Here is a 22,569-nt window from a genome sequence, read left to right as displayed (position 1 = left end):
CAGATTTGAGGAGAATATGTGACAGCTGCCAGCTGATCCCAACACTAGCCAGCCCAGGTCCACACATGCATAACCTTCATGTTTAAACACCAAAGGCTGCAAGTAGGATGGCTACCTCCCTAAAGCAGATGCACCATTTAAAATTACTTTTGCACACTACAGTATTCCTGAGTTCTATATTTGTATATGTAGTTATGCATTTGTCAAATTTCCATATCTTTCTTTGGTCTTGTATGCATTTCACTACTGCTTTAAATTTGTGCTGTGTTAGCTGTCGTGCTTCCTGCCAGCACAAAGTATGTCCTGTGCACTTGTTTTAACACAGCTCTAGTGCCATGTGATTCTTTGCATAGAATTCTAATTTTCCAGTTATCTTGTGTGAGCTCTTCTTGAACACTTTCCACTATCATGGTGACCTGATTCCACCCTCAGTGAACTAGATTTCTTTGTAAAACTAGAATTTGGGGCCCAGGACTGTATTCTTTTCCAAACAGGTTATTTGGAAAGGAATAACTTTTTCTGCCTCCATAAAAACTTAAGAAAAGCAGAACAAACAAAGAACCTCTTCAATCCACAGACAAGAAATTCTTTAGTGCTTGTATATGTTATGCAAAGATCAGATTCCATTTAGATATTTGGAATGAGAACATCATCTTTCAAAATAGTTTAGAAACAATGTCTACTTTGGTATCACAGCTCTCCAAATGTTCAGATTGAGCAGGAACACCTGAGAGTGGATGCTTTTACTTTGACCAAAAGAAGTTGAATTATTAGCCCTCCTCCTGAGAGGGACAATTGACAGGTCTGTTCAACCAAGCAAAGCAGGCAGAAAGAGGGAGATTTTTCAAGTTTCCTAAAAGATCTGGAGTCCCAGAATGGGTGGCTTTGAAAAACCCATCTTAAGAGTTGTCAAAATAAAAAAGAAGAAGGGAAAGGAAAAATAATTGTGAGAGCATCTCAGTAATCTAGTTCTTCAGGCTTCACCTTTATATTCCTGACATTCTTAACATGTTTTCTGTCAGACCAGCTCTGCAGCAGGACAGTTGGCCCTGGAGGTGAAGGAGAATCCCTCAGTGGAGCCTCTTGTGGCTCAGCCTCTCCCCCTCCTGTTTCCTAGCTGGGACCTGAGCTGTTGCATTGCAGAGGCTCCCTCACTGTTCCATTATTAATTTGTGTGCAGAGTTCTAATTACAATTTATCCAAATGTTTTTCCATTTTCCATCTATCATGTTCTGAGTCTATAAAAGAGTGGGTGAGAAGACTTGTCAGTAAGTCACACCTCTTCCATTTTTTAAGCTGTATTTTTAGTTGACTGACTCAGATGGACTTTTGCTGTAAGAATATCAAAAAAGCCTTACCCAGAATGTGTGTCTCCTTCCATGATCAGACATTTGGAATTTGGGATTTGAGTTCACGAAGGGATGTATTTGTATCCTCAATTTACTGATTTATTTCAGCTTAGACATTATTTCAGTCTCCTGAAGGCTGAGGGTAGATTCCTGAGGGTATGAATGTGACTTACTAAATTCTTAGCGGTTGTTTCTTCCTGTGCTTCCAGTAGTGAGCATCTGCATTTTGTTGCCTGATTGCTGTTGATCCATAACCTGAAATTTAGTTCTAATTATATTGCATGTACTGATGAGTCTGTGGCCTCTGCAATGGCAGTGAACTTTTTTATCTAGGAAGGTAAAAGAACTTGGAGTTGCAATAGGATATGGATCAGATCCATTGCTGCTTGTTTGTTTTCTCTCATGATTCCTCCATATCTAGCACTTTAAACACTTCTACTTGCTTCTCGTTTTTTCATTAGTATTGTGTTCTTAATAATGATATGTTATGGAAAAACATCTGTAAATTGTTTTTTTCTTACCTATTTCTTCCCTGCTTGCATATACCCACAGTCACTGTGCATTTCTACACCCACCTGCATACAGCAATTGCACCTGCATAAGCACACACAATTCTTTTTGTGGAAGATGGAGCTGCCAGAAATTCTTCCTTATCCTTTTTATGTCAGTCATTCCACAGAACAGTGCACCATCTTTTCCCAAGATGTATTCTAAAAAGCTGCTTCAAGTTCAAAGCTCAGCCTTGAACACCCTGGAGCTGCAAAAACTCTGTTTCTGATCTGAAAATTTGCAGTTTTATGTGGTCATCAACAAAGAGGCTCAGGGTGAGTCTGTGGTGTGAGGAATTGCTGCTTCCTAAAGTGTATGTCAGTTTTAATTTCAGTCACTTCCATTATGGTCAGAGTGCTTAAAATGTAAACATCCCCAACAGGAAGCAATTCATTCCTCATTGATTTTTCCTGGCAGCTTGCTTCCTCCCTCCAGTGGAGTGGAGTAGTGCACCTTTGGGCTTTCCTGCCACACAGCTGACTATTTCAAACCAGCATTGACTTTACTGAGGCTTTATGGAGCCTCTCCACCGTGGGGAGTTAAGGCCTGAGTGTTTCATGTCTCCTCAGTGGTTGTCACAAAGAGGAACAAAACACTTCTTGAGAGATTGCAGGGACAGCCCTGACCCAGCTGTCCCAGAGAAGGCAACAGGAGCTGTGCAATATCACTGCACCAGCTTTGTTCCTTTGATCTAATCTTTTCAAGGCCTCTTATGGGAGCCAGTGAAATTCCCCCTTTCCTCTTGTTCTGTCTGTGCTGTCAAAGCTGCAGTGAATTTCTGCCCAGCTCTGTACTCTCTCCTCTATGCTTTTTCTTGCATTCACATGTGCTAAGAAATGCCTGTTACTAAAGCCTTTGAGGTTATCTTTGTTTCTTCAGGCACATCACCAGCTTTGATGTCCAGGAAAATATGAAAGTACAAGTCCACTTGCTGCCTTCTGTGGCACAGTATGGAAAGTAGCAAAAGAACTGAAAACCAGGGTGAAGAAACCTGTTTTCAGTTCTCTGCTTCTAGGAACCACAGAAGATCACTGGAGTGACCTTGAGAAAGGTGTTACCTGCAGAACCTGACTCATTGCTGAGCTAAATAGGGCACAGGTGTTGATCTGGCCAGCACAGGTTGCTCTCCTTAGAGCAAATCACCTGTAAGAGGGTGCACCTGTGCAGGACAGGGAACCCAGAGAGTTGTGGTGAGGATCAGAGGGCTGCCCAGGTGTGCTTCATTACCCCCCATTAGGGCTGTGAAGGAGCCCCTCCCTGCTGGGGCAGGGCGGGACATAAAGAGGGGCTCCCTTGAGGAGGAAGGGTCTCCTTAAGGCTGAGCTTGTTTCCCTTTAGACTGGTACCTGCTGAGCAAAAACTCCTGACCCCTCTGCACAAGCAGCTATGTGAGTACAACACCTGACTAGCCCGTGTTTGTTTTATTGAGATTGCTGATGCCTGTTGGCTGTTGTTCTAACATATATGTGTTTCCAGGGCATGTGTGGTTTATAGAGAGCCCATGGTTTTTTTTCTGTGTAGTGTTCCTTTGCACAGGCTGCACAGTGAGTGCTGAGAGCACAGCTGCTTGTGCATGCAGTGAATAGTTGGGGGAGAGGGCACTGCACATGCTGCTGAACACACAGCTTGGTTTGCTGCTATCTAGTGGCTCTTGTAGCCTGTGTTGAGTAATATTTAGTGTGCTTGGTTGGGAGAGCTGTGGCTGTCAAAAGGTAGCTCTAATAGGTGCATCTGACCTGAAAATTGTGCTATACTACATAAACTGCAGGGCAGTGTATGTAGTATAGCCAATTTTAATTAAATTCTGCTCAAAAGCTATGTAGTTTGTTAAAATGACAGGATGCCAAATTGTCAACTTGCCAGTCAAGCTAAAAGGGTTTCCATCCAACAGAGTGGACTAGTTTGAAAAATATGATTTATTAAAATTCAGCACCTTTGAATAATTATGTACTAAATGTGTCTGCCCTGTAGAGCAACACCACAATGGATGGAGTTGTGCCTGGCAGACAGAAGCTTCCTGGGCAATAAAGAGGCTGTGAGATGAGTACAGTTTGTTCATTAGGTGTGCAGAGGGCAAGCAGGGGATACACAGTGGCTTGGCTGCAGGACCATCATTATGTGGGTCTCTGCTGGTATAAAAAAGTCTTTTCAACCTGTAGGTTCTGTGATTTGCCATAGAAAACAGGGGTTTTAAGCCATTTGAGATCACAGCTACCTGATGTTTCTTGTTAAGTCACTGATATGGCTAAATCTGTGTACATCTAAGGCAATGAGATGCAGGTGTCTCTAGTTGTAGATGCAGCTTAATTGTGGTCTGAAACTGCAAGTTGAGTCCATTACCAAGTATTTCAAGTTTGCTAATTGAGCTCTAAGCAAAATGCTATTAAAACTGTTTTACAAAGAAGGCATTCAACACCATGTCTGAGTTAAATTAACCTATTAATAACAGTGAAAATCTTTCTGTCTTGCTTTGCCAAAATCAGGGTCATTCATAGGTTCCATGTTAAAAGTGGTATTCAGAACTCTAAACTTTTTGATGTATTTTATCCTTATCTGATGAAGAATAATATTGATAATCTCAAGAGGAAGGGGCTCTGGATACCAATAACTCTGAAATAAAAGAGGAAAATGTCCTGCTGTATTTTCATAACAACTTTTGCTGACAGTGTTTTGTGTAAAGAATATTCTCAGATTTGGATTATTCAACTGTTCTTCTGACTGAAAGGAAAGCAAACTAGCAGAGGTGAACAGGAAGGCTTTGCTGTAGCAGATAGATGCTTTTGATGTCCTTGATTTCTGACTGGCACCATAAATGCTGGACCTTTTTTCTTCAACAGTACAAACACCAGCCTGTTTTCAGGGCTTTGGTCTGGAAATGCTGCTCAAACAGCTTCAGGCTATGAAGAACATCTTAAAGGTGTCAGCCCACTTGGCATAAGAAAGGTAGAACCATCACAGTTCTGCAAATAATGAAATTTGGAGCAAATCAGAAACAATATATGTTGAATTTGACTTGGCATTTTTTGGATCCATTGATTTCCTACTTGTGACAAGTAGGAGTGGGTTATATTTTTCCATTAAAAAAAAAAAATCTGCTGGTATCTTTAAAAATACCCCAAACCTGGTAATGCTTAAGGTAATGAAGCGGTTTCAATTTGCTAACTGCAGCATTTTCACCACCATACACATTGATTGCATAATATTGTTGGGTCTTACTCCTTGTGTTTGCATGCTGATTTGGATTCTTATATAAGCTATGATCCTTGCATGACCTATTCATGGCTATGAGGCAGTTCCTTTGCTTTCCAAGGTGTTGGAGACTTGTTACCATCTCCCAGAAGGCCCCAGAAGTGAACATTTAGGTGCTTAACAACTGGGGAGTGCAGCAGAGGTCATCAGGTGTTTTTCTAGAACAGTGCAGACGCATCAGAGTGTGCTGCAATCTTGAAGGAATTATAAACACAAAATAATGTTCAGGATATTGGGGCTATGGAGAGGCTAAATATTGCAGGGCTTTTGTTTTCTTTGAAGATAATGGGCAAATAAAAGGAAAACATGGTTCAATTATCATTTGTGGACCTTGCCAGGGAGGTGCACTTGCATTTTTCTTGCCTTTAATTACGTATTTCTGGCACACTTCTTGTGCAGCTCTGTGGTGAGGCAGATCAGGGTGAAGGATAAACCTGCAGGAGGGCCATGGCTGGTTTGCAGTGGAGCTGAGGTGGATGGGAATTGTCCAGGGATGAGGAGCTGAGTGAGCAGACTGCCCCTTTGTATCCCAGCATGTGCTTAAAAATTGGCATTGAGCCTCAAGAACGTAGCTGGAAAACTACAGCATTCAACCTATTTATGGTCATGAGTTGTGCTTCTTTGCAAGGTTTGGGATGTCAACCTCTCCGGCTCTGGGAAATGCATTCCTCTCTTCTAAATCACTCTTTTGGCTGGATAGGATCAGCTTCACGTGTTGTCTTTCAGTGTTGCTGCAAATATTCCCTTCTCCCTGAACTGAGGTGAGGCAGGCTTCAGCAATGGGTGAAATAGAGATTTTTCTTTTTCAATTTTTTTTTCTTTATCTCTCCTCTACTTCTTATGCCAATGATTCAAAGGTATTCAGGAGCAGTTAAATCTAAAGCAGTGTAGGAAGCCAGAGTGCTCTTAAAAGATGCAAGAAACCTTAGCAATCCAATTTTTGTTTGTTTGCCCAACAGAAAAATGGTGGTTTCCCTGCCACTTAGCAAAAATTCAACAGAAGAGTGCTGCACTGAGGTCTTCTAAAAGCAAAGGAGTCTTAAGTAATAAAAATATGCCCAAGGGCATTTACTATTACTGTAAGAAATATTATCATTAATAACCAGCACTATAAATGACATTTGGGAAATGGCTTATCAAAGTACTTTATGCAGTGTGCATTGTGCCTGCTTTTGTGTTAGTGCCATTTGTTACTTAATAGACAAGAAAATTCAGGAATTTCCCCCATTTCATGATGAAAGAGCTGAGAAATGGCAATTTAATGTATCAATTTAGTATCTGAAGGCTATAGTTTGGTCATGCAGACCAAGAAGTTCAGTGACTTCTGTGAAGTTGTACTTAGTGTCCAACTAATGTTGAAAACATTATAAAAATGGGCAAAAATACATATTTTGGGACCTGAAAAATTTTTAAAATTTAAAATATTGCATTGTATGTATTGAAGACTTAATTTTTTTTAGATGAAATGCTTTTTTTGAAATTTAATGACAAGCTGAAACATTCTGAATGCAATTATTTTGACATTATTTTTAAAAAATTCTTTCTGTCATCTAGGTTTGGGGTGGGTTGTTGTTTTAATCCAATTATTCACGGAGTATTTTGCCACAAACTGGCTCTACCTTGATCTTCTATCATGTCTTTCTCATTTCATAGAAACCAGAGTTAGTTTTCCCACTTGTGGTACAGAGCTCACACAAAAATGCACCTTAGTCTTGGCCTTGTAGCTGAATAAATGTGAACCTTTCATCTCTTGAAGGGAAGATGAACATAATGAGATGACACCTAAAAATAGGTGATTTGGACCTTGTTTTCATGTTTCATGCATTCCTCAAGAATCCAGTTCCTGTGTTCAATAATGTGTTACCATTGGATGATTAGAAAAAATCTGGTGCCTTGGAAGAGAGAATGATATCCCTCTGAAATTTGGTAGGGGTATTAAATCCCCTTTCACTTTAAGGAATGATGCACATATGACATAGAGCAGAAATTTGAAAGTAGAATAGCTGGTCACTGGTATCATGCAGCCATACACAAACTGGTGTTATCAGATGCAGTTTTGATGAAAACATTGGAGAATTTTGGAATTAAAGAAATGCTATCGTTTCAGAGGAAAGCAACAATCCTATGATAGTAAATATAACTGTAATTTGGAAGTCTGCTGTTCCAGAATATTGGGTTTGGTTCTTCTAAGTGGGTTTTAGAGTGTTTTTCTGTCTTTTTTTCTTTTTTTAGAAATACTGATGTCAGCTATTTAGATGACTGGAGAACTTGTTAGCACCACCTATTGGATGAGAAATTTTCCTTAAATCTAAATAGCTCCTGTTAATTTCTGTACAAAAAAATAAAAGCACAGTGTATCCATTTGAAGCTGAAATATCTCCAAGCAGTCAGCTTTCAAAAGGGCATTTTGTTTTGCCAGTGTTTCAATAAATACAGTAATTTAATAATTAGTTGCGGGGATGGAGAAATTTCAGTGTTTTGTTGCTGCAGCATGAGGGCTTTTGTATGCTGGGAGTGTACCTAAAGCTGCTGGTTGTTTAGAGGCTGAGCACACTAATACTACAGCTGTCACTCTGGGGACAGGAGGAAGTGCTGGGAGCTCCAGGCATCCATTATTTTTTATCAAAAATTGCTTTTTGTTCAACCATTTCTACTCATCTTCTCAATAAATAAAAGGTGTTCAAGGAGGGCTGGAACAAACAAGACCACCCTCCTGCCTGAGCTATTTTCTTTGACAAACCCTTACACTGAGCTAAAGCTTCAGCTCTGCAGTAACTATATTTAAAATAGAGCTATGCTTTGCACTGCTTTTTAAAAATAGATTATTTATCCTTCCATATACACGAACACAACTGACTCGACAGGCAGAGAGAATAGTTACTTAATTCCACTCCTACTCTCTTGTTTCTTCCCTATTAACATTATCTCCTTGGTAACACATCCCATGAATTGTGTCTATGATATGCCAGCTACTGCAGCGTTAGTGTCTTGCTACTTAAATCTATTTGGATTTTCTCTCTGAGGTCCCACCCTAAATGCTGGAATTTTTAAAATTGTCTTTCCTGAGTGTGTTCAGGGGTAGTTTTTGTGTCCATTGACCCCAGGTGTAACATGACCCCTTCCACTGAAATGAATGACAGGAGCTTTATTGAGCCTGGATTTCTCAGGTTTCCTTTTTTACGATCCTGTTGATCCTATTGCAATAGCTACAACTGCTCAGATGTATATCTTTAGTACAGTAAGTAATATCTCACCCAAATATATGTTTGTGTATAAACCTAAAAGGATAGACTGTCATCTCTTTTCCCCTGCATTGCTTTTGCACAAGAGCCTGCAGCCTTTTGTTTTAAATATTTGATAATGTGTAATCAGAATCCATCTGAGCCTAAAGCATTACCACTTTTAGTATCAATTATATTCTCCTTTGAAGGGGCCTGATCAGACATGTTTATATATAATTTTTTGAGAATTAGACAGTGTGCTTTATTTCTTAAATGTGTACATTCTGCATAGGGCTCCTCACAGCTGCTTAAAAACTGCTTAACTATTTGTGATGGCATAATATTGATCTCTGCCAATCTCTATGTTGACTTTGACACAAGGCTACTTGAAGTTACTGGTTTCAGTGTCAAAGAGAATTCTTTAACTTCTGTGGCTGAATAAAATTAATTTGCATCCTGGAGATCTTTCTCTTTCACCTATTAAAATGTTATTAAATGGCTTCCCAAAGCAATACAGGGACCTAGAAGTTCCAGCCAGGTCATTAAAATTCTCCATTGGGAACGAGCTCCCTTTTCTGTGAAAAATTCCAGCTTCATTGATTCAGAATTTTCTAGCAATAAGGAACACTATGTTGGCTGGTTAAAAATTGACTCAACTCTGCTAAAAATCGGTGTCTTCCTTCCTTTTATAGTCATGAACAAGGGCTGAGAAGTGAAAACACTTTAGTGTGGGCTCTGTGAAGCAGGAGCTCACCTCCTTGGGTGTGCCCTGTCCAGGCCTGCAAAGCAGAGGTCTCTGGAGCAGTTTTGGATACCTCTATAAAATACAGTCCAAATACAGAAAAACAGTCCAAACGAGCTCCCAAAATCACTGGTTGCTGGCAGCAGCCCTGTCTTTATGTTTTATAATAGCAAAATGAGCTAATAAAGGAAGTCATCTGTATAAAATACATAAATATGAATAGTCACCAAGTGAAACTTTATCCAGGACAGATTCCTGAAATGCCAAGTGCCCGAAATCCACAGAGCGAGCTGGAGGCACCGCAGAGGGCAACTGCTGTAATTTAATGCGGAGATAATCCCGGTGAGATAAGGGGGTAATGGCCGTGTTAGGGGAAAGGGCTTGGCGTGAGTAACCTGCTAATAGCACTTGTATGTCTCAGGTGCTAAAAGCAGCTTAAACACCCGCAGCTGAGCGTGTGTGTGCCCGTTCCTGTGAGCACATCCATGAATGTGTGTCCTGGTGGCACAAGCACAAATGAAGAGTCAAACACCTTCTTTGGCATCAAGAGGGCTAGATCATGTTGAGCTGCTCCTTTTCTCTTACATGATTTATTCATTGGTGAAAAAACAGACACTTGTCTGTGTTTGAAGCATCCAGAAAGTAGCAATAGTTTCTTGGCAAATAGGTGAAGAAATCACTCCAGCATTAAAAGGCTGGGAGTAGTGCTGTTGGAAGTAAGGATGTACTTAAAAATATGATTTTTAAGGCTTATGCATTTATTTGCTTAGTCATTGTCAACACTTTCCATGCCAGGTGGGGTTAAGGTCCCTTATTACAGTAACTTGTACACCTGTGAACACTTTTTGTGAAGTAATCCTTATTTGCTTAGTAAAAGAGGGGTTTACTTTTGAGTTAGTAGAGATATCCTCAAGATACGAGTGCTTTGGTTTGTGAGTCTGAGATTCAACTTTGTTTTGAGACTACCAAGGTGGTATCTGTGCTTGGGAACCAGAGAAAGTGGGAAGAGAAGGATGGACAGAGAGGAGAAACAACTTTTTATCTTTTTTTATAATTGGCTTAAAGAAGATTAATAAACCATCCTGGGCACAGGTATTTAAGAAACCCATGAACCTAGACCCCTAAATAGCTAGGGAGGCCAATATTTTTGCCGGGAAGAGGGATGTCAGATTCTTTTGTTGTCTGAGTGTTTTTGAGATGTATAAACCAGCCTCATGCAACTTGGCCATTCTGAACTTCGAGGAAGAAGTAGGGTGCCCAAAAATGTGTCAGTGCTTCTCAGGAATACTTGTGAATGACCCTGTGATCTCATAAGCAGGAAAGAAAGTGGAATGGAAGGGGAAAAATGTTGAAAATTCAACACAAGTTGGATTTTATCTGCAAGTTTTCTGAACTTGCTTATTTGCTGTTGGTTGAGGTGTCTAAATTCCTAATGGCAATTACTCACAATGAGGAGGAAGGGGAGAAGGGGAAATTACCCCCCACCCCCGGTGCTCTCAGCACTGGGAGCTGCACTATTGACAAGGAGCATTTACCAGCTGTGTTTAAAGGCTGTTCCTTCACCAGCCGGCTTGGCTGTGCTCTAAATGAGATACAGTAATCGTTCACACCAGCTCGACCTGACAAACACAGAGCCTTTGACGGAAACGCTGTCCTAGGGTTGCGCATTGGCGGCAGGGTTTCCTTATGACGCCATCCCCTATTTGGAGAGCAGGAGGGCTGCCCAGACCAGCTCGGGCTCCAGGCTGAGCTGCCTCTCCCTGCCAGGGCAGGAAGGTGGGAGCAGAGCAAGCCCCCAGGAGCTGGGGTTTGGCTGAAGGGAGCACTGATGTAATGTGCTACTTCAGTCCACCTTCTGGGAATGAGGGGAAGCTGACCCCACAGCTCTGTAGGAGCCCTTTGCATGTTTTCTCCTTTATTTTCTTCCTAAGTATAAATTACCCTCAAATTGCAAGAGACCCTTTTGATAGAAGATACAATTTGGACTTTTATGATTAGCTGCTAGGGAAGCTACAAATGTGGCTCTTTAACTTCATGTGTGCGAAAGGTTTGCTGAGATGTGATATTTTCAAAAGTTCCCAGACTGTTCAGTGCTAGGCTTAATTTAAATCTCAGCACAACCATTCCAGCTGAGCTGTTGGGTGTTATCACCAGGACCACAAGTTTGACCTGTTACAATTTTGTCAGTGTTCAGTGGGAAATGTCCTGGGGACTTGAGCGTCAAAAACATTATATCCATACCTGCAGGATTTAACCTGTGAGCACATCTAAATTTGGCAAGCTCTGTGTGTGTGTTATCCATGTGCATTTTGCATATGTTTTTATTTTAGTCTGGAGCTGCTTGGACAAGTGGAAAAAGCAGAAGCCTGAGAGAGCTTATAGGGGTGCCACAAGATTATAGTTTGCTTGAGTGGCAAGTGAAAGGGCTCATCCAGGTGTCAAGGAGGATTTGAAGAGCATTAAGAGGAATGAGGAAATTGGGTCAGACAATCCGCAGCCCAAGCAACAAGGACAAGGCATTTCTCTGCCTTCCAGCTTCAGGAACTATTCTGAAAGCAGTGCTTTTAGAAAAAGGGTTTTAATCTGGGCAATATAGTTATTGTTTTTCCTCAGGAGTCCCACCAACATGAATACACAAACCTGTTTCCCTGACAGAAATTGCAAGAAAATGTTTGACAAAGGCTGACAATGGAAGCTTCAGAGGAACCTGCTGACAAAACTACTTAAGGGACAATTTGGGTCAAGTACAAAATTGCGCTTGAAAAAGGTCCATAAGAGAAGAAATAGTGCAAGTTAACATAAGCCAGAATATGTACAGTTTTCTTTTTTGGTTTTAAGAAATTCCTAGCCACATACAGTAAAGCATTCCTTATTCCTGTGGTGCACAATTCTCTGCTTGAGGGAATTCCCCTGTTACATGGCTGTGGCTGAACAGAATAAATTGCCCAAGGTGACATCCTTAATGGGGTAAAAGAATTGCTTTTTATAAATATTTTTAATACAAGCAGAAATTGCCCTTTGGTTTACAAATTGTCCCCAGATTACCATCAGCATATGTAAAATAAATGTCCAAAACATTCAGAAATTGTAATGAATACTTAGGGTATGCTGTGAAGGGCAGCGCAGGCTGGCAATCAGTCCTCTTCAGCAAAATAAGAAAATGTTTAAGAACTTGGTACCAAATTTTTCACTAGGGATAGCAAAATAAAATATTACACTGCTGACCTCTCAGTGCATTGACTGCAGATGTGTCAGTGACAGGTTTCTCAGGTGCAAGTTAATATTGAATTAATGTCTCTTTGGAGCTCCTGAGTTGCTGGAGGCTTTACAGAACATAGGATCAATTTCTGGCTGTCAGCAATACCTCTGAGCAGTTCACAAGGATAGGAATCCTGTACACACATGCATATATCTGCCAATCACATTCTAATTCAGGAAAGCGATTTTTCCCTGCTTCATTTTGTGGCAAGTTACAGCTCTATTCAGTTCTAGTCCTAAAATGCTCTGCAGCACTTCTTCCTGGTGGTGGTTTTTGGTTCAGCACCTCTGCTCTGAGTCCATGCTCTTACTGGGAAGGTTCCCATGTGTAGAACCCTGCAGTTCCCCTCTGTCCAGGCTCTGCACAATACAGCTGGTTTTGCTCTGTTTCCCAAATTTGCAACCTTTCTAATGACACTGCTCATAATTAATAAATAAAAGTCTTAAATGAAGCCTTTTATTTAAAAAAAATTGAAGTACAGTGTAAGAGGGAGATGTTTTTAAATAATTTAAGGTGTACACATTGAACTTTCCAATGTTCTTAAAGTTCCTCTTCCCAAAGGAAGGACATGTTCCTCAAGAATTCTCATGAAATGTCTGGGGACATCAGACTGTTCCAGGAAATGTGTGCTGGAAAATGCAATCTTGTGTTAAACCTACAGCAGTTCTTGCTAGCTCTTTCTGTTTCTTTTGGTGGCTGAGCAGGATATAGGTTAGCTCCACTCAGGGTTAAACCATGACCAGGGATTTTGCATTATCGGGTATTTTTTGAGAGAAAGTTTTCCACTTCTTTCTTACCTGCATGCAGCTCAGTCTGCCTTGAACCAACTCCTCATTTACCTACAGTCAGTCCCTTTACTATGGTCACTTTGCAGCTCAGAGGAGACAGACTTCAAGGTAGGAGGCAAGGATTTCTGGAAGTATGTTTTGATCAGTAATTTAAAAACTTCTGAAGCAAAAGCTGCTGTTTACCCTGCAGCAAGTGTTACTAACATAATGTATTAGAAAATTTTCTTTCCTTTCTTTCATAACTTTTCCTTCTGGGCATTACATCACATCAATTTGTAGCCAATGCAATTATTGTTTTCTAGGGGGACATAAATTCCTCATATTATGTTTTTTGGGTGTTTTTTTTTACTTTTGAGTACACTGCAAATCAATTCTGTATGAACACTACTTATCTGAAAACAGGCAAAATCTTCTGAGAATATCTATAAATCCTCCTCTTCCCAGCACTACTAGTGGGGCTAGAAATAGAAACTATGAGAAGATGAGGAGTATGGTCTGCTAATGCCTCTGTCACTTTGAGAATAGCCTGCTTTGATGAGCTCTAGGTGAGGCTGCATCCAAAAGCTCTTTGGAGGTTGCAGTGATTTGCAGGCAGGGAGAGCTTTTGTTATTTCTTTAATGAAGGTGTTGGCCCTGTCCTCCTCAATCCAGACCCTCTTGTTCTTTGTTGGCTTTCTGGGCAAACTTTCTCTAGTTTGGATCTAATCTTGGACAAACTTACTTATCACAATGCTTGGATATTATAGGTAGCAATGGTATATAAAGGAGGAGGGAATGAGTAAGGGAAGAATCTTGGCTGGTCAGGCTTTCTTAGGTCTCTTAATCTTTCTTCATTTGCTCAAGCAATGCAGTAATGAGACAATAAGCAGAAGATTATGTATATCTCCTACTCCAAGTGTAAAATACCTCCTTGTGGAGCTTCTTTAACTTAATTGAGGTATGCTTTGGTAGGGCGTTCTGGTGGGCTTGGTTTTGTTTAAAATAAATGGAAATAATTACTGTTGGCTGATACCACAAACACTGAGGTGTATATCTCTAACCTAGGATTCTGCTTAAATCCTTAGATATTGGTGTTTTACAGACTGTTGGAAGGAAACAAAAGCTGCAGGAAGGAGGCAAAGCACATAGCCTTTAAAAATAAAACTCAAAGAAACATGGTGAATTTGCTCACCAAAGTTTTTCAGACCTATTTTTGGCTGTTTGAACATGTTGACTCTTACATAAGTTTCATTCAGAATATACAAACTGTTCAGTAAATATTCCCAAATGTGAAAACTCAGATTTTCACCCATTTTGTTTGTGTCTTTCACATTTGAAAACGGGCCATGGTAGGATTTCAGATACATTTCTGCAATAGCTGCATGAAGTTCTTGCATAGATTCACAAGTATGTGTCATATATTAATAATGCTGCAGTGAAGTTAGGACTGGAGCAGGAAGAGAGAGAGCATTTGATGTGTATTTAAATAAGCTCTGTATCTTGATAAGTGCATGTGGTGCTCTTATTTTTAATCTTTTTGTGTCATGTCTGCCACACTGCAAAGCTGGGGCTGTGTTGGTGATTTGCAATACAAGAGCTGCTTCACAGTGTATTTAACCAAGGGTATGTCTGATTTCCTGCTCATAGCTGTGTTTGGAGATGAGGTTGTGCACAGAGCAACGCTGACTTTGAGCCAGCTGCCCAGAGTGGCAGAGGTTGCACTTGAGCCCAGCCTTATGTTCCTGAGTTTCTCTGCCAGTAGAGGAAAAACCAGAATCTGATTAAAACCTGTTGAGGAACTCTGGTCTCAAGTGCAACCCTGAGTTCTCTGGTACCATAAGATAACCACGTTATCTCTCTGTTGTTACCAAGATGTTGAGGGTGTTTTTGACTGCATAAGTGCAGCTCAGGCCCCTTGTGCAGACAAAGTTACAGCTTCCGAAAAAAGGAACTTTTTACCCCCCTTCTCACTGAAAACTACCTAATACTTAAAAATATAAATTGCCTTTTAATCAGTTTGCTACTTCTTGGCTCCTACAAATGTTAGGTATGAGTATGCATATTGTTGAAGACCAAGATTCCAGGAGAACCATGGGGTTGATTTGAGGAGGTTTGATGTTGGGCAATAGATTTCACTTTATGGCATTTTATGTCTGAAACACTGCACTGCAGTTAGGGTTAGCCTGGTCTGTTTAGGTTCAAAAAATCTCTTTTGCTCTACTTTTTTCTATTAAAGTTGTACATACTAAAGTTTAACATGATCTTCTTGGTTATGAAAATATTTTCTGCAACTATTTGGTGACAACCCCAAAGAATGATAAAATGAGTGCCCTGGCACTTCCATTTGACAACATTAAATTCCACTCATCTGGAGCACTGTGTAAGAGTTGTTGCTGTCTCCACTAAGAAAAAGAAGATGAAATCTCAGATACTGTATGACTTGCCTCATGTTCTGCTTCCTCCATGCAGAATTAAAAGTCAACCCAAGTGTTTCTGAGCATACACAGAAGAAATAATAGGTAGGGGAAGTGTTGGAGAGATTTAAAACAAAACAAAGCTCTTCCACCCCTGCCAAGTTAAATAATTTTAGATACTTTTTCCTTTCAAGAAACAAAGTTAAAGACCAGCATTGCAAATAAGTAAATAGCTCCCAAATATTAATCCCTGCTCCCATTCAAGACTTGTTCAATCTGTGCACTGATGTGATCTAGGATTGCTGAAGGGGATGATGACTGGGCAAAAAGCATTAAATTAACTCTAACCTCAGAGGGAGAGGGCTCACAACCTCCTCTTTTGTAAGCTATACAATCCCAACAATTAGTGTGTTGCAGATTTTCCACAGAAAAAACACATGGAAAAATATTCCTGAGAAAAAAAAGATTAAAAATCTTAAGGCCCAGGATAAAATAGCATCTAGTGAAAACAAATGTTGAGCAAAACCAAGGCTTCATGCTAATAACAAACATCTGAAACATGAGGCTTCTGGGTGACTCACAATATGCATCAGAGGAAGCCAATTCCAAACCCATTTTGCTGGTGTGTGTTGTGGACTGTTTCAAAGATGATGATTTTGGCTGCAGCAGTTTTGGAGTCACACCCTGGGTAAAGGAGGGAGATGCTTTTGGGGGAGATGCTGTGCCTGGAGCTGGCAGCAGCTGTGGTTTGGGTTAAGGCTGCATAGTGATGCTCCTCTCCCCTGTATGGTGAATTGTTGGGCAACTCTGCAGGCAGGGAAAAGCAACAGTTCCCTTCATGTGCTACCTCTGCTTGACCTCTTTCTGCCACCTCCTTCCTTTGCAATCAGGAAACTGTTCTGCTCTGTAGATTTGTAGGCAAATGATTATGTATGGAGATTTTTATTATAAAATGCATGTTATATATGTAAATACATATGTACGTATACACACACTCTTTTTTTTTCCCTGAAGCATTAGCAATTTTCTAATAACATGTTTTCTCATAGAGGAAATTACAGTTTTGCCTATACCTCTTGATTTTTCTTTTTGGAGTTGAAAGTATCATTTTAGAGGTACAAGCTGCTGAACCAAAAAGTTTTAGTCAGTGTGATGTTAATCTTTGTTCACCCGAATTTCTGTGGTCCTGTGTCAGTGTTTCTATTGACATGGTGCATATCCCTGTTCCCTTCCTGGCTTAGGCTCTTCCTTTGGGCATTTTCAGTTGTGATACTCTTTGTTTGACCATTGCAGTGTATTACAAGACTCATAAATTCCATTCAAAACAAAATTATTTTTATTCAAAGTATGGCTTTGTGTTTCAACTTATGACAATTAATGACAAAAAAAATATTGCCTTTGAAATTTTCTGGTACTTCATGTCCTACAAAACATGCATGATGTTTTGGCTTTTTGACTGAATTTTGGCATACTATTTGGATAAAAAAAGCTGAAATGTCAAGTGACATGCTGAACTTTCCATTTTTGACTAGTTCTTGTCTGTTTCTGCTATTCCAGCATGGGGTGTGCTCAGTCTGCCCTGCAGCATTACAAAACCCCACATTTCACACCAATCAAGGCTTCAGCATACCAATAGTAATTTCTATGTATTCCTAGCAGAGCAGAAGGAAACCTGGATTGCCCAACTCATAGTAAACAGTGAGTAGCACGTGGCAGGTGCTGCTAGCAGTGGCATGAGATCATCCCCAGGGCAGGATCAGCAGTGGGCCTGAGTGCCTTGCACCACACATGATCTCTCTCATCAGATCAGAGCATTTCATAAATGTACCTGTTCAATCAGCTTTATCTGCACAATCTCAGCTCTCAAAACAAACTGCTGCTGCTTTACCTTTCCCTTCTTTTTTGTTTTTTCTTTCCTCCCACCCACCCCATCTCACCAGTAGCCATAGCATCCAATTTTCTCTTAACCTCTGTGACTGTCACTGTATGTGACTTTCTGTTACTTCTGTGCTGGACTCATACATTTTCCTGAATATATTTTCCTGAATGTTGTCAAATATTTCAGCCAGGGTCACACATCTCTACATTAATTGCCACCCCTATTTTTTTTTGAGAGACAAAAGTTCTGCCCAGATGGTGCTCTTTTTTTGGTGTGTTTGACTAGTACATTTTCTACCTTCCTAATGAGAATTTAGTAGCAAAATAACATTCAGCTTCTAGGTCCCATGCAAAATACCCTTGAGACCCAGCTGCACAAGCAATAAAATGAGAAATTCACATTGCATTCCTGGTTTCTGCTGTGTCTTTTTATACCCTGTCAGTTCTGCTGCAGCACAGTTGAAAATTGAGATTTTTTTCCTGTGGTCTTCATGCCATTTTATGAGCTTTAATTGAAATGTAACTTGAAAATTTAAACTGTCTGTTGATGCATGTTCACCGGTCAGTTGACCTAACTAATATAATGAGACCAGTTTGAAACAAACAAGATCCCAAGGTAATATCTCTAAAAGGTTTTATTCCTGATATTCTAGAAAATTAGTCTCAAATAGAGCAGTTGTCCAATAAGATAAGACATAAAAATGCAACTGTTCCACTGATCCACATCAGTTTGTTTCCTGAACACTTCCTGAAATCTCAATCTTTTAGCAGCCTTGTTTAAACAAATAGCAGAGTTAAGCATGGATGCATCTCTAATCCAATGCCTCCACTTGTACTTCCTTGGCCAACTCCTTTAGGGCAGGATTGAGCAGTCTGTGTCTAAAATAAGATTCATCTATTTCAAGGTAGATGTCTCAAATAATTGGTGGAATCTTAGCTTAGAACTGTTTATTATTTGGTGCCAACTTGGAAAATAGTTTTTAAACAATCTCAGTGACTATTTCAGATGCAGATTTTAATAAAGATGAATCCTTTCTTTTCTCTACCAAAATTCTGGGATTCTCATGATGCATTTCACGTAATCACTGATGACAAAATGGAAGAATATTTTTTCCTGGAATAAAACATCTATGATCACCCATGCCAACAGGCTTGCTTGTTAGCTGAAAACACTTCCATCCAACTTTATTAAATTTGACTCCTAGGAGACAGGGAAACAGCTATTTGAGCAGAATATGTTATCTGAGCACTTCAACACCTCTGCCTGCCTGAGTGTGCTGTCTGATACCCCTGTTTCCTTTCCTGCTGCAGCCTGGAAGATGCCACCAGGAGAAATGGCATCTCATGGTGTCACCAAGCATCCCTGGTGTCCTCAGTGCTGGCAGAGTGACAAAGCTCTGCAATGCTGTGGGAAGGAATTTGGTGATTCATGTGCTTGACGCAGGGAGGAATAGTCTTGGGAACGGATGGGTTGGATACTGTGGGGAGAGATTGTGGTTGGAGCAGGGGGTTGGTAAAGGTTGGAAAAGATGTGGCTGGGTCTTTGCAGCTAAGTCAAGGAGAAGTTATCCCATTAAGTGAAGCACAACAAATAATGACACATTCCTGCCGGTTGTTTCTGCCCATTCCTGAGTGATGTTTGTATTTGGGAAAGCAGGGCTGCTTTCCTGAAAATGACTTTTGATTGGTGACTAACTTCCCAAGACATGGATTAATCCAGCAGTCAGACTACTTAAGGAAATTATCCTCTTCAGCTGCTGCTGAAAGGATGAAGGCTTTCTTCCCCATCCAAGCATTGTTTTCCTTAATCTGGTCAGGGACTTGTAGTTCCTACTGTATATTTGTGTGTTTTGTTAGTTATTAGGGTTTTTTAGGAATAGTTAAGGGGTATTATTCAGCTGTATCTGAGGCTGTAAAAGCTTGTGTTGGTGATGCAACAAGAAAAATGAAATTGTGAGTAATGTAGCCATGACCAGTGTTCTGACTGTGTGCCAAGACTAAAATCCAGCCAACACAGCAAAGAATAACAGAACTCTCAAGAAAATAAAATCTTTTTCTTACATGTATTTTGTTCAGCTACTCTTATAGATTTTTCTATTGGTTCAAGATAAAGACTATAGTTCTGACTTACACATTATATTACCTGTGACATAATTTTTAAAAATCTCTTTATAAGCACCCTATAACAAAGCAGACAACTTCCTTAAGTGCAGAATTGTAACAAAACAAGACCATATAGACCCAGTCTTGAGTGATAATTGTCTCTTGAAAGAAAATGATGGCCCTCAGGTCTTGAGTGATAGCAGCCTAATTCCACTTTGATTGAAGTCCATTGCCATTTTTCCACTGAATTCTGTGCAAAAGCAACCAGGCTCCAGGTGAATGACAGACTGAAGATGAGAAGAGGGAGGGGTTTTCTCTAGTGTGACTTCATGAGGGTTTCCTTTGCTTATTCTACAGCATTGTGGGGGTTTTGGCAGAACTCCATGTTGTCTGCTGCCTAACATAATTTTGTGCATTTTTTTTAAGAATGCATCATAGAAATTAATTTTCCCATGTCATCTAATGCTAATGTGACAGCTTAAGCCTTTCATGTGTTTTGGGTTTTGTGCTGGGTTTCTTTCTGACTGCAGATTAGTTCTCCTAAGGGACTTAAATAGTAGACAACCAATAAACATTTTGATAGCATAGTTTTGAAAATAGTTTTTTTACTAAAAGTGATGGCTATCTCTGGAGATTGGATTAAATTTAAGATTTTAATAAGATTTAGTTTTTCTCATCTTAGATAATTAAGTATTTAAAGTTGAATTTGTTTCAGTTACAATTTAAAGTTATTTCATTTCTAAGTAGTTTTGTTAGCCATATAATTAGCACATATTGTATCATTTGTAGGTAATATCTGTACTATCAAGCTAATTACAAGCAGTAAAACTAATAATTCTTTCAGCACTTTGCAAGTGAGAAATGCAGGTTGGGCATGGGTATAATTTTAAAGTTTGATCATCAATATGTGTTTTGGATTTGAGAGCTGAAAATATGCGATTTCAGTTTAAAATTAACACTGCTTAGAAGCCCCTGTTCTTTGAAGTCAGCAAATACTGAAACTTGTAACCCTATCCCTGGTTAGAAATAGGCTGTAAGGAAGATGCTTGTGTGCTATTTAAATGTTTGCAGCTGTCTGGGGTGCAGAGGAGCCTGAGAGTTCCACAACAGCCCAAAGCCATCTCAGCAAAGAGTTTGGGCTGGGAGATGAGGCTGAAACTGCAGTGAGGATTTCAAATGATCAGCTGAGTGTGTGTGGTGCCTGTGCTGTCACATACAGGAAATATTGCCACGTCCTACACTGCCAGCTGTGTCCTTTGGAGGGCTCCCATTCTGCAGCTGACCCTGAGGGTGTGGCAGTGCCAGGTGGGCAGGCTGGAGGCTCTCAGGCGATGCTGACATACCAGAATCTGCAGCAAGGGAGCTGCGTGTCAGCTTTGCAATGAAAAACCTGTGCAACTGGGTGGCCCAGGAGATGTCAGGTTTGCCAGGGCCCTGCACACGTCAGAGGGGACAACAGAGAAGGAGCCCGTGGCCAGTAAACATTGTGCACATTCCTTCTGAGACTGTTCTGCTGGTAGCCTTCGTAATTTGGTATTGTTATTTTTGCAATTCATACCCACACAATCAAAAGTAGTTTCTTTTAATGCTGTAGAACATAATTATAGGCCTGACAGGCTCTGACAAGTTGGTTGAGACATTTATTCTTGCAGCCGGCAGATGCTTAAATGATTTTGTATTGGAAAATGCTGTCTGTGAAATGTTCTGTCTTAGTCGCTGTTACTAAACCCACATTCATAATGAAGTCTAGCATCAAATATTTATGTAAAATTACTTTAATCTGTAAATAGTTTTAGTTATGAAAGATAAAAACAGCTGAGGAAATTAGTCAAGGGGGTTTCAGAAGTTTGTGTTGCAAAACAGTGATGTGTTTCTTTTCTGGTCTCTTGAAGTTGTTACCCAGCTGGCACTTTACAGAGAAAGAACTCCACAGTATCCATTGCTACATGAAAGATGTTCATGTTCTAAGGTATTAACAGCACTGTAACCTATCCCTCTTGGGTCACTATTGTTAAAATCCTCTACAAGACCCATTTGGAAAAGCAGAAGGCTTTATATAATATACATGGACCAGTCATAAATAAAACACTTTCCCAGAGAGTTGTCCCCAGTCAGATTAGTTCTCACCAGGAAAAGCCAAAATTGTATACACTGACTTCTACCTCTCCCTCCTACCTCTGTGTTTAAGCAAGTAAACCCTCATTTGCCATGAACTTCAGTGCTTGTAAAGCCACAAGGAAGAGAGGGATGTCTTCAACTTCTTGAGTTCTTACTCAGAGGTTTTGACAGTGACTGATTTTCTTTTAATGAGTTGAGTCATTATTTGGAAGCTTCAGTAGCCGGCAGTTCATCTGCAGCATGGTTGAGTCTGAAAGTGACTGCAGCCTGATGCTATGGAGTTGCATATTCCCTAAATATTTTAATAGCAGCAAATATGCCTGGGTCCACTTTTTCTAGCTTACAGTCTCTGATCAAGGGCACTACAGAGGCTCTACTGATCCCTACCATGAGGGAGGCATAAATCTCAACCACTGACTCTGCTTACAACTTTGTTTTTTATAAGGTTCCTAAAAGTAATCCCTTCTTAGCCACTAATCTGACCTAGTTACTATAAACTGGTTTCTCTAGGATGAAAGGGTCTGTCTTTCCTCTGGGACTGCTGCAGTGGGACTCTCACATATTACTTAATGGGTTTTGTACTCTCATCTGTGGCTGTGGAATTTGGATACCATCCACTGAAGTGTTTGTATAGTCTATGTTGCTGTTATATCTTAATATCTCTGAAATATTTTAGAATTTATGATCTTAGTCAATTCCTTTCCAGTTTGGAGAAAGGAATTCTTTTAGTCACATGTTTTTGTTGTTATTTGTTAATTTTTTTATTTTTGTGCTTGTGTGTGGGTAAAAATTTGTCAAGGGAAAGCTCAACAGAAAAAAACCCACTGAATTTTGGTATGAAACTATGACCAGCTACTGCTCTTGTAAGTGTGATCTTGACTTAGCTGCTCTGAAAGTTGTGACATCATAAGCTGTGTCAG

General features: G+C 40.1%; 1 protein-coding gene across 1 annotated transcript in view; it reads left to right on the top strand.

Moving 5' to 3' along the window:
* The window catches only part of CACNA1C (calcium voltage-gated channel subunit alpha1 C), a 458,666-nt gene that overhangs the window by 156,356 nt on the left and 279,741 nt on the right, over positions 1–22,569 (top strand). The window lies entirely within an intron of this gene.

This window comes from Camarhynchus parvulus, chromosome 1A (genome assembly GCF_901933205.1).
Source record: "Camarhynchus parvulus chromosome 1A, STF_HiC, whole genome shotgun sequence".
In the NCBI taxonomy this organism is placed as follows: domain Eukaryota; kingdom Metazoa; phylum Chordata; class Aves; order Passeriformes; family Thraupidae; genus Camarhynchus; species Camarhynchus parvulus.
This window is presented reverse-complemented; position numbering and strand designations above follow the sequence as displayed.